Here is a 13,270-nt window from a genome sequence, read left to right as displayed (position 1 = left end):
AATGAATGAATGAATGAATGAATAAATATCTTTTAAAAAATGAAATCTCCTAGTTCACCCCAGCCTTCTGAATTTGAATATATTTGGAGGTAGGTAGGGCTTGGAAATTATAGTTTCAACAAGCTTCTTGGGTGATTCTTTTGCTCATTAGAGTTTTGGAACTATTAATGAGAATCAGAAGATTGAAGAAGCTACAACCCCAGGGGAAATACCAATGCATGAGGCTTTCATGATTTTTTGACTGAGACACACAAGGAGAAATACACATCATGTTGTAACTCCATACATACATATATTGGAAACATCTTTCATTAAATACACATCCTATCCATGTTGTGTCTGATATTTTTATTCCACTATATTTCATTGTTTAAAAATGCCCATCATGGCGTGCCTGGGTGGCTCATTCGGTTAAGCATTGGACTCTTGATCTCGGCTCAGGTCTTGATCTCAGGGTTGTGAGTTCAAGCCCTGTGTTGGGTTCCACACTGGGGGTGGAGACTACTTAAAAAAAAAAAAAATGCCCATCATGACCCACTAATAGGCTGCATCTTATAATTTGAAACTCACTGGTTAAGGAGTTACCAGAAGGAGAGGGTATTGCTAGGAGCCAGGAAAAATAAATCGAAACTCTCCACAGGTTCTTCAGAGTCTAAACTACATTTCAAAGTTTTTGAGAGTCATCTTTGTCATTTGTATCTGAGTCATTTCTTCGCTTGTTAACTATTATTGGACAAATGAATTCATGGAGGCCATGGCTCTACCAAGAGCCCATAGTGACCCCTGCTGTCCAAGCCACCAGCCCAGGTCAGTAGGAGGCTATGCATGGGGCAGCACCACCAAATGTAGGTACTAGAAAGAAGGTTGGAAGTGGCTAGAGAGAAGCCGCCCTGGCTTTGTCTTTGCCTTCTGCTCACCAGATGCAAATCTGCTCACCAGATGCTCACCTGCTAAGGATTGTCTCTGTCTTGTGGGCTGCACCTTCTTCTCTTCTCAAGAGCCTCCCTGACCACAGCCTGTCTCGCGTCCACCTACTATTGACATCAACTATCTTAAGAAAAGAAAAGAAAGAAAAACATTAAGATAAGTGAAATAAGTCAAATGCAAAAGAATACATATTGTGAGGCCATTTATATCAAATCCTATTTATTTGAGTCCTTTCTTTTACTCTTGATAAGTCTGGCTAGAGGTTTATGAATTTTTTAAATATTTTTTTTTATTGGGATGCCCAGGTGGCTCAGTGGGTTAAACGTCTACCTTTGGCTTGGGTCACAATCCCAGGGTACTGAGACTGGGTCCCATGTCAGGCTCCTTGCTCAGTAGGGAGTCTGCTTCTTCCTCTCCCTCTGCTGCTCCCCCCGTTTGTGCTCGCTCTCTCTCTCTATCAGATAAATGGATAAAATCTTTTAAAATTTTTTTAATTTAAATTCAATTAATTAGATATAATGTAGTCTTGGTTTCAGAGGTATAAGTCTGTGATTCATCAGTCTTATATAATACCCAGGGTTCATTACATCACACGCCCTCCTTCTTGTTCATTAGCCAGTTACTCCATCCTTCCACCCTTCTCCCTTCCAGCAACGCTCAATTTTACTGATATTTTTTCAAAATACCAAGCCAGCTCTTGGTTTCATCAACCTGTTCTGTTGGGTTTTTTGTTTTTTTTTGTTTTTTTTGGTTTCTATATCATTTATTTCTGTTCTAATCTTCCTATGGGATTCTAAAAAAAAACACACACACACACACAAAATCACAGTGGCAGAAGGCAGGTCAGTGGTTGAATATAGCTAAGTGTTAAGTAAGGGGATTGATTGCAATGGGGCAAAGGGAATTTTTCAGGGTGATGGAAATATTTTATATCTAAGTAAAGAATTGTTAAGAAAGTTGTCTCTGGGAAGGTAAACTGGGTGATTAGGAGAAGTGGTGGGGCTTTTGACATTTTCGGAATTTTTTCTAGGTGTACTAGTTAAGAAATAAATAGCTAAAATAGAGGCATCTGGCTGGCTCACAAGGTTGAGCATGCAACTTTTGATCTTAGGGCCATGAGTTCAAGCTCCACATTGGGTGTAGAGCTTACTTAAATTAAAAAAGAAAAGAAAAGAAAAGAAAGCTAAAATAAAATAAGTACAAAAATAAACTGAATTTAGGGGTATCTGGGTGCTTCAGTTGGTTGGGCGAATGACTTTTGGTTTCGGCCTGGTCCTGAACTCCGGGTCATGGGACAGAGTCCCACATGAGGTCTGTGCTCAGGGCAGAGTCAGCTTGGGATTCTTTGCCCCTCCCCCACTTGCACATATTCTCTCTCTCTCTCAAAATAAAGTAAATAATATCTTTTTTTTTCTTTTTTTTTTTTTTTATAAACAGAACTTAGGGGCTCCTGGGTGGCTCAGTCATTAAGCGGCTACCTTCAGCTCAAGTCATGATCCCGAGATCCTGGGATTGAGCCCTGCATCGGGCTCCCTGCTCTGCGGGAAGCCTGCTTTTCCCTCTCTTGCTTCCCCTGCTTGTGTTCCCTCTCTCGCTGTGTCTCTCTGTCAAATAAATAAATAAAATCTTTAAAATAAACTGAACTTAGACTCAGAATTTTTTAAAGAGAGAAATATGATCATTTTTAGACTCAAATTTGAAGTGGGTCATACCTGTTATATGAACATATTGACATTTTAAAAATACAATTACAACAACAACTAACATCTACTGAGTTTTGCCATGTGCCAGGCATGGGCTAAGAATTTAGTAAGAACTTGAGGCATACAGAGGTTAAGTAATGTGTCTAAGATTATACAGTCAGCCAGAAGCTGTAAATTTCTGGAGGCGACTGGATCCTTATAGCATGGAAGAGACTAAGATGGATTGGGAAGTACTTCCTGTGGGAGTAAAGTGGGTGTGATAAGAAAGGAAATTGACTGTACTGGCCCACAAAGGGCCTTGGTGTGAAAACTGAGCCGGAACAACTAGCAGGGCTCAGAGAACAGGTCCAGCAGCTCAAGATCTAGAGGGTCATGTTGTGGGGGTTACACCCCAATTAGAATTCTCTGTGTAGAATCCAAGGCAAATAAGCAAGGCATGCAAGACATTAAGGATATCCAGTATGAGCCAAGAAAACCTGATCTTGGACGGTTGGCCACTTATCAGGGATGTAGAGCTAACAGGTGCCTTTCAGCAGCTGGAAGGGCCAGGATGGAGGAGAGGCATGCAGGGAAAATAGGAAAAATGGGGAAATAGTCGAAGGGGTAGAAGAAGGGTCCATGATAGAGAAATCACCCCCAGTTAGTCCTATCCATGGCTTCAGGGACAGAATGGGCTCAGGAAGCCAACTAGTGGATGGAACAGGGTGTTGCTTAATTAAACCTAAGGCCTGAGCATCTCTAGATCCTCTGATTGGGAGGCTAAGCTGCTGCAAGCCAGTGTCTGCACCTTGACATTTCACCCAGATGACTAGATCTTCTCCTCATTTCCAAATCTCAATTTCTACTGCTTCCTTGAGAGCTCACTCTTCTGATTCCTCTGTGGGAAAACAACCAACCTCCTTTAGTTTCTCCCCTGCATATGTGAGAGCTTGGAAAAATATCAGTTCTGTCCCCAAGACAGGGAACTATATCATTAATACTATCTGAATCAGTGCATTCAATAGCTAGTTCCCACCACCTTAGAACCCGAGTCCATAGCTGGACTATTGCTAGTTGGTATGAGCCTGAATCTTACTTTTTGGTTTTTTTTTTCCTAACTGTGTCATCCTGCCTCCCCCAATTTATTAGAACTTTTCTGAGAGCCAGGACCATGTCTGTCACACCATCCAGTCTATCAAAACCTCAAGGTTCTATCGCCAAATACATATGTTGCTCTGTCCACTACATCTAAACAGATCTAAAGCAGGAAACTAATAACACACTCCAATTGGCTAATTCTAGAGAAGTTTGATAAGGGAACTATTAAACTAATAAACCGGTGTAGAGAAATACAGGTGGCAGCCACTTTACCCTTAGAAGGAAGGAATGGGAGAAGGGAGCCATTACTAGAGCTTTGTGGAGAAGGCTGCCTGGCAAGAGCTATTACCTGTTATCAGTTGCCATAGGTGCTCAAAGCAATCCTGCAGACTGAGGTCTCTTCCCATTGCTGTACATTGGCCAAGTTCAACCAGAAGCCAGAGGGCCTAGGAACCAGTTAATCAGTCTACATAGGTCAACTTCCAGAGGAGGACAGAGTGAACCTGGAGGGGTAAACAGAACATCATCATCTTTAACCTAGATTCCTGCAGTAACCTTAACCTACTGTCTGATTTCTTCACAGCTGCCAAAGTAATCCTTTTTTATCTAATGTAATTAAATATATGATGAAAGTCACCATTTTAACAATTTTTTTCATTCTAATTAATTTATTTGGCAGAGAGAGAGTGCACAAGCAGGGGGAGTAGCTGGCAGAGGGAGAGGGAAAAGGAGGCTCCTCACTGAATAGAGACACCGATGTGGGGCTCCATCCCAGGACCCTGAGATCATGACCTGAGCCAAAGGCAAATGCTTAACCAACTGAGCCACCCAGGGTCCCTTATTATAACTTTATAATAAGTTTAAATTGAGAAGTATTACAAGGTTTTAAGAAGAGGAATTACATCAACATATATATTTATATAACATATAATTTATAATTTCTACATCTATATTATTTATATATAATATATATTTATAATCTTTAAAATCTATATACAGATAGATTTAGATTTTTTCTATATATTATATACATATAGATTTTATTTTATTTTTTTAAATAATTTTTTATTTTTTATAAACATATATTTTTATCCCCAGGGGTACAGGTCTGTGAATCACCAGGTTTACACACTTCACAGCACTCACCAAAGCACATACCCTCCCCAATGTCCATAACCCCACCCCCTTCTCCCAAACCCCCTCCCCCCAGCAACCCTCAGTTTGTTTTGTGAGATTAAGAGTCACTTATGGTTTGTCTCCCTCCCAATCCCATCTTGTTTCATTTGTTCTTCTCCTACCCACTTAAGCCCCCATGTTGCATCACCACTTCCTCATATCAGGGCGAGCATAAAAAAAGATGGAATGCTTCACGAATTTGCGTGTCATCCTTGCGCAGGAGCCATGCTAATCTTCTCTGTATCGTTCCAATTTTAGTATATGTGCTGCCGAAGCGAGCACTAGATTTTATTTTTTTAAAGATTTTATTTATTTATTTGACAGACAGAGATCACAAGTAGACAAAGAGGCAGGCAGAGAGAGAGGGAGGAAGCAGGTTCCCTGCTGAGCAGAGAGCCCAATGTGGGGCTCCATCCCAGGATCCTGAGATCATGACCTGAGCTGAAGGCAGAGGCTTTAACTCACTGAGCCACCCAGGCACCCTGATTTCATTTTATTATTTTGTTATTTTCTTAAAGATTTAATTTATATATTGGGGAAAGAGAGCGACAGTGAGCAGGGGGGAGGGGTAGAAGGAGAAGGAGAAGCAGACACTCCACTGAGCAGGAAGCCCTACTAGAGACTTGATTCCAGGACCCAGAGATCATGACCTGAGCCAAAGGCAGACACTCACCTGACTGAGCCACCCAGACACCCTAGATTTTAAAGATTATATTTATTTATTTTGAGAGAGAGCATGAGTGGGAGGAGGGACAGAGGTAGAGCAAGAGAGAATCTCAAGCAGACTCCACACTGAACATGAAGTCCTACGCAGCTTCACACAACCCTGAGATCATGACCTAAGCTGAAATCAAGAGTGGAATGCTTGGGGCGCCTGGGTGGCTCATAGGTTAAAGCCTCTGCCTTCAGCTCAAGTTATGATCCCAGGGTCCTGGGATCGAGCCCCACATCCGGCTCTCTGCGGGGTGGGGGAGGGGCGTGCCCCATCTTTTGAAATTTTAAATCTTATGCTTGATCCTAGGACCTCAGGATCATGACCTGAGCCAAGGCAGATGCTTAACCATTTGAGCCATCCAGGCGCCCCCCTTTCAACTTATTTATTTATTTAATATTTTACTTACTTACTTACTTACTTATCAGAGAGAGAGATAGCACAAGCAGACAGAGTGGCAGGCAGAGGCAGAGAGAGATGCAGGCTCCCCCCTGAGCAAGGAGTCTGATGTGGGACTCGATCTCAGAACTCTGGGATAATGACCTGAGCCAAAGGCAGCAGCTTAACTGACTGAGCCACCCAGGAATCCCTTTTTTTTAACTATTTTAAAGTGTAGGGTTCAGTCGCATTAGTTATTTTCACAATGTTCTGCAACCATCACTATTATCTATTTCCAAAATTTTTTATAACCCCAAACAGAAAATTTCCACTAACCAATAATTTCCCATTTCTCTCACCCTGAAGCCCCTGATAATCTCTCATCTACATTCCATCTCAGTGTTTTTGCCTATGTCAGATATTTCTTATAAATGAAGCCATACAATATTTTTCCTTTTATATCTGACTTCTTTCACTTAGCATTATGTTTACAAGGCTTATCCATATTACACCATGTATCAGAACTTCATTCCTTTCTATGTCTGATTAATATTCCATTGAATGCATATACCACATTATCCATTCATCTGTTGATGGACACTTTGGTTGTTTCAACCTTTGACTATTGTTAATAATGCTACAATGAACATTAGCATATTTGAGTTCTTATTTTCAATATTTCTGGGTATATATATAAGACTAAAACTTCTGGGTCATATAGTAATTCTATGTTTAACTTCTTCAGTAACTCTAAAGCAAAGTTTTAAAAATGATGTAAAATTCACAATGACTCAAAAAAAAAACCCTAAACATCCAAAAAATAAAAGCAAGAAAATATTATCCATAAACAGGATAAAAATCAATCAAAAGAGGCCATAGGTAAATCTAGGGCTACAGAGACCCAGGGTCCTGGCAGCAGGGTGGCCCACAAACTGATAGCAAGGATATAGCCAGCCCGCCAAGGCCAGTTATAAGAAGCAAGGGACTGTCTTGGCTGGGTATCACTGGCCCAGATGTCAAAGAATGGGATGTGTTCAAGACCACCCTGGGGCCATTTGCCAGCAAGCACAAGCAGATGATCCAGAAGCATCCTCAAGTTCCAAGTACAGTTCCAGGACACATGTGCCACCATTGGTGTGGATCCTCTGACTTCTGAAAAAAGATTTTGGTCTGAGATGCTGGGGATATAAATTATCAAAGTGTGTCTAGCCCTTTCATTTCCACTAAAATGGAAGATATAAAAAAGATCCAAATGAAACTTCTTTGGAGAACTTTGGAGGACCTACAACAATAGGTATTAAAAGGAAGAAGAAATTTTGCTTAGGACAACAGCCAAGACAACCTGATCAGGGTCATTAAGTAACTAAAGCCACTGGCTTCAGTATCACCATTGTGGGTAGCACTTACCTCATCAGTCTGTTCTGAGTTCAATAGAGATCACACTAGTTGTTGTTGCTGGCAGGGAAAATGGCCACCTGAACATCAGGGAAATCAAAGCTAGACTAAGTGAGGCAAGTTCTAGAACATCTGCTGAAGGAAAGTTCAGCCTAGTTGGACCCAGAAGAGGCACATTAATGTCTGACAGCTGTTTTCACTGACCTCTACTCCCATAAGATTAACACTGATAAGGCCAGAGAAGTCCTCTTCTGGATCTGAGAGTGTGGAAGAGGGCACAGCAGCTGGCAGGGAGAAGAGAGTGGAGCTAGTGGTAAATAAAACCTGAACAACTTTGTTTAAAAGTTTTTTAATTTAGGGGCGCCTGGGTGGCTCAGTGGGTTAAAGCCTCTGCCTTCGGCTCAGGTCATGATCCCAGGGTCCTGGGATTGAGCCCCACATCGGGCTCTCTGCTTAGCAGAGACCCTGCTTCCTCCTATCTCTCTCTCTCTGCCTGCTTCTCTGCCTACTTGTGATCTCTGTCTGTCAAATAAATAAATAAAATCTTTTAAAAAAAAGTTTTTTAATTTAAAAGAAAAATATCAACCAATAAAAACAGATCCAGAAGGGCGCCTGGGTGACTCAGTGGGTTAAAGCCTCTGCCTTTGGCTCAGGTCATGGTCCCAGGGTCCTGGAATCAAGCCACGGGCTCTCTGCTCAGTGGGGAGCCTGCTTCCCTTCCTCTCTCTCTGCCTGCCTCTCTGTCTACTTGTAATCTGTCTGTCAAATAAATAAATAAATTTTAAAAATCTTAAAAAAGATCCAGAAATAATGTGATGGAACTAACAAACAAGGGCATAAAAACAGTGATTATAAAAATGCTCTAGGACAACTGGGTGGCTCAATCAGTTAAGCATCTGCCTTCAGCTCAGGTTATGATCCCAGGGTCCTGGGATTAAGTCCCACATTGGGTCCCTGCTTAGTGGGGAGTCTGCTTCTCCCCCTCCACTTCTCCTTCCCCTTCTCTCTCTGTTGCGCTCTCTTTCTGTCAAATAAATAAATATAATCTTTTTAAAAATGATCTATAAGTTCAAAAAGGCAGGGGAAAACAGGGCCACAAAAATTAGAGAAAATGGAGATATAAGAAAGATCACTGATGAAACGTCTAGATTTTTTAAAAATACATTATACGAAATGGAAAATACACTGAATGGGATAAAGCAGATGCTGAAGAAAAGATTAGTGATCTGAATAAATAAAATAGAAACTAACCAGTGAGGAGTCCAAGATGGCAGAGGAGTAGGACCTTAATTTATTCTGGTCTCAGAAATTCAGGTAGATAAGGATCAAATCATTCTGAACACCTATGAACTCAACTGGAGGTGGAAGAAAAGAAGAGCTGCAACTCTGCAAATAGAAAAGCAACCACTTTCTGCAAGGTAGGAGGTGAGGAGAAGTGAATCCAAGGTGATTTATGGGAAGGTAGACTGCAGGGGGTGGGGGGGTGGGGGCAGGGAGCTTTCCATCAGCTGGCTGTTGGCAAGTGATAGAGCAGGTGAGCACAAAATCAGAACTCTTAGAAGTCTGGGGCGGCTCAGTGGGTTAGGCCTCTGCCTTCAGCTCAGGTCATGGTCTCAGGGTCCTGGAATCGAGCCCCGCTTTGGGCTCTCCATTCAGCAGGGAGCCTGCTTCCCCCTCTCTTCTCTGCCTGCCTCTCTGTCTGCTGTGATCTCTCTCTGTCAAATAAATAAATAAAATCTTTAAAAAAAAAAAAATCTTTTAAAAAGAAAAGAAAAAAGAACTCTTAGAAGTCTGCTTCAGTGAGGGACGTCACCCAGGTGGCTAACTGGGACAGAACAGTAGGTGGGACAGTATGGTGTCAGGATCCTCGGGGTCACAGGAAGACTGTGGGTGACTGAGTGCGGCAGAGCTCCCAGGTATCCGAGTGGGAAGCCGGCCGCAAACAGCAAATCGAGGTGTGGGCTCTCCCTCCTTCCTTGAGACCGTCCTTTCTTGCCTAGGAGGAGCAGCACGGGAGCACACTGCAGGAGTCAGCAGGGTTTGGAGACTCCCAATGGGGGGGCTGTGTGCCAGAGATAGAAACGCTTGGTCACAGGCCGGGTGAGAACGGAGCACGAGGCCAGAGACCAGGGAGATGGGAGTGACTGGTTGCTTTTCTCCAAGGGCACACTTGAGGAGTGGGGCCCTGAGCTCTCAGCTCCCTGGGAGCCAGAGTTTGGGAAGCCACCACTTCCATTCCCATCCTCCAGAGCTCTATGGAAAGCCTTCAGGGAAACCAAAGCCAGGAGAGCAAACTGGAGCAGATTACCTAACCTGGCCCCTGGCAAGGGCGGTACAATCCCATCTTGGGCAAAGACACTTGAGAATCAAGGCAACAGTCCCCTCCCCCAGAAGATCAGCAAGAATATCCTGCCAAGACCATGTTTATCAATCAATGAGAACTGTGGAACTCCAGAACTATGGAAATACACCACAGAAAATTCATAGCTTTTTCCCCATGATTCTTTAGTCTTTCAGCTTTATTTTTAATTTTTTTCTTTCCTTTCTCAACCAATCTCTTATTTTACCAACTTCTTTTTTTTTTAAAAGATTTTATTTATTTATTTGACAGAGAGAGATCACAGTAGACAGAGAGGCAAGCAGAGAGGCAGGCAGAGAGAGAGAGAGGGAAGCAGGCTCCCTGCTGAGCAGAGAGCCCCATGCGGGACTCGATCTCAGGACCCTGAGATCATGACCTGAGCTGAAGGCAGTGGCTCAACCCACTGAGCCACCCAGGTGCCCACCAACTTCTTTTTTAAATCTTTTATAATTTTCATGGGGTGCCTGGGTGGTTCAGTGGGTTAAAGCCTCTGCCTTCGGCTCAGGTCATGATCCCAGGGTCCTGGGATCGAGCCCCGCATTGGGCTCTTTGCTCAGCAGGGAGCCTGCTTCCCCCTCTCTTTCTCTGCCTGCCTCTCTGCCTACTTTTAATCTCTGTCTGTTAAATAAAATAAATAAAATCTTTAAAAAAATAAAATAAAATCTTTTATAATTTTCATTTTTGCAGCTACATTCTATTCCTTCATTGTATTTAATTTTATTTTTGTATATATATTAGCCTTTCTTTCTCTACAATTTTGGGATGCAGTTTCTTCTAACAGACTAAAATACACCCCAAATCTAGTGTATGGTTCTGTTCTAGTTACCTGTCTGCCTGTCTGATCATAACTTTTTAAAAGTCTTTTAAAATTTTCACCTTTACAGTTGCATTCTATCCTTTCAATATATTTATTTTTATATATACATATAGGTTTTTCTTTCTTTACAATTTTTAGATGTAGTTTCTTCTAATGAACTGACCAAAATACACTCAGGAGATAGTGTATTGCTCTGTTCTGTTCACCTGTCTGTTTATATCCTTTCCTTTTTTTTGTTTTTGCTTTTTTTTTCCTCTTCCATTTTTTCTTGTCTTTTAATTTCCATTTTTACAGTTACATTCTATCCTTTCATTGTATTTAATTTTATTTTTGTACATATATAAGTTTTCTTTCTTTACAATTTTGGGACATAGTTTTCTAAAAAAAAAAAAAAAAAAAAACCAAAATACACACAGAATACAGTGTATTGCTCTCTTCTGCTCACCTGTCTGATTTTATTCTATTTTTTTCTTTTTTCTTTTTTTCTCCCAGTTTTGGGTCTCTTCGATTTGTTTAGTGTATATTTCTCTGGGGTCATTGTCACCAGTTTAGTATTTTGTTCTCTCACTCATCTGTTCTTCTCTGAACAGAAGGACAAGATGGAAAAACTCACCTCAAACAAGAGAACAAGAGGAAATACTGACTGCTAGGGACCTAATTAGTATTGACATAAGTAAGATGGCAAAACTAGAGTTCAGAATAATAATTATAAAGATACTATCTGGGCTTGAAAAAAGCATAGAAGACACTAGAGAATCCCTTTCTGAAGAAATAAAAGAACTAAAATCTAACCAAGTTGAAATTTAGAAAGACTATTAATGAGATGCAATAAAAAAAAGTGGAGGCTCTTGAAAACAGTAGTGATTTAGCAGATTAGCATTGCTGGGTTTATTTGTTAGGAATTTCATGGTTTTCCACTCATATTGCTAATTTCCCCAGAAATATTTATAATCTGTTAATGTTTACAGTCTTTTTTGCAATCTACATAGTTTCACCACCGACATTCTATAAAAATCAACCAGGAAAGAAAAGCTATATAAAATGAGTTTGGCCATAGACATTAAAAGATGTAAATAGGGGGTGCCTGGGTGGCTCAGTGGGTTAAAGCCTCTGCTTTTGGCTCAGGTCATTATCCCAGGGTACTGGGATCAAGCCCCGCATCAAGCTCTCTGCTCCACAGGGAGCCTGCTTCCTCCTCTCTCTGCCTGCCTCTCTGCCTACTTGTGATCTTTGTCTGCCAAATAAATAAATAAAATCTTAAAAAAAAAAAGATGTAAATAGGGTGCCTGCATGGTTCAGTTGGTTAAGTGACTACCCTTGGCTCAGGACATGATCTTGGAGTCCCAGGATCAAGTCCCGCATCAGGCTCCCTGCTCAGTGGGGGTCTGGTTCTCCCTCTGACCTCTCCCCTCTTGTGCTCTCTCTGTATCTCAAATAAATAAAATAAATCTTTTTTTAAAAATATAAAAAAATAAAACATGTAAATACTTACTGTTCTCTATGTTTTTATAAAATTTATCTTTTGGGAGTCAGATAAAGTTTTGACTCCATACAAATCCAGATGTGGAACAATATATCTCCTGTTTGAAAATGAAGAGGTAAAAAGCACAATTAATCTGACCTATGAAGCCTATAAGTAGTAGATGATTTAACTCGGCTAATATCTGTGAACCACTAACGATGGTGCAAGGTTCAGGCGAGAGGAGAGGAAAGGCGAGTGCAGAGAGATTGCAGAGTATGATCAGTGTATGATATAAGATATACTAACTTTGGGCACCTGAGTGACTCAGTCATTAAGTGTCTGCCTTTGGCTCAGGTCATGATCCCAGGGTCCTGGGATCAAGCCCCACATTGGGCTCCCTGTTACCAAGCCTGCTTCTCCCTCTCCCACTCCCCCCTGCTTGTGTTCCCTCTCTCACTGTGTCTCTCTCTGTCAAATAAAAAAATAAAATCTTAAAAAAAAAAGATATCCTAACTTCAAAATGTAACCCTACTCTTACCTTTCCACTTTTCATCCATGTTCATTTCCCTGTGAAAATAGTCGCTATTCTCAAAAAGTGCCTGGAAAGTGAGCCACATAGTGAGGGGTGTCCATGAGGGTATAGTTGTGGGAGAGGCATAAAAGGGGATAAAGGAGTTGGAACAAATACATGGAAATGTAAGCACTCCTTCTGAGGTACAGCAAACCCCCCATTATGACTAGAGGAGTGCAGATAGAAAAGTTATGGGAGAACAGATTAGAAAAAGACCTCATGTACTAAGTAAATTCAGTAGATAATACAGAAGTCATAGAGATATTTTGAGTGATTTTAAGTGAGAGAATGACATAATTAAAATAGTGCTTTAGGAAAATTCAGCTGAGACCAGTTGAGAAACTTGAAATCAAGCAAGAAGGAATGAGAGCATAAATCAGTCCTTTAGCAATGGGAAAGAGAAAACATATAAATACAGAGAAAAGAGAATCCACAGTGTATCATATTTTATTGAATGTGGAGGACAAGAGAATAAGAAAGAAGTAAAGTGAAATAAGTCAATCAGAGAAAGAAAATCATCGTATGACCTCTCTGATATGAGGAATTTGAGAGGCAGGGCAGGGTGTTGGGGGAGTATAGAGGGAAAAAATGAAACAAGATGAGACCAGAGAGGGAGACAAACCATAGGAGACTCTTAATCCCAGGATACAAACTGAGGGTTACTGGCGGGGGGGGGGGGGGGGGGGGGGGGGG

The 13,270-nt window shown here is 41.3% G+C and overlaps 1 non-coding gene and 1 pseudogene across 1 annotated transcript; one reads left to right on the top strand and one right to left on the bottom strand.

Moving 5' to 3' along the window:
• Positions 1-2,178: 2,178 nt before the first annotated feature.
• On the top strand, positions 2,179-7,629 carry LOC132016473 (vacuolar-sorting protein SNF8-like; annotated as a pseudogene).
• LOC132016988 (U6 spliceosomal RNA) lies at positions 5,059-5,165 on the bottom strand. The gene has a single exon (XR_009404078.1). It is a non-coding gene; the product is annotated as a U6 spliceosomal RNA (small nuclear RNA).
• Positions 7,630-13,270: the final 5,641 nt, after the last annotated feature.

The sequence above is a fragment of the Mustela nigripes genome, chromosome 4, assembly GCF_022355385.1.
Source record: "Mustela nigripes isolate SB6536 chromosome 4, MUSNIG.SB6536, whole genome shotgun sequence".
Classification (NCBI taxonomy): Eukaryota; Metazoa; Chordata; class Mammalia; order Carnivora; family Mustelidae; genus Mustela; species Mustela nigripes.
Note: the sequence above shows the minus strand (reverse complement) of the source record. Positions and strands in the feature narration are given on the sequence as shown.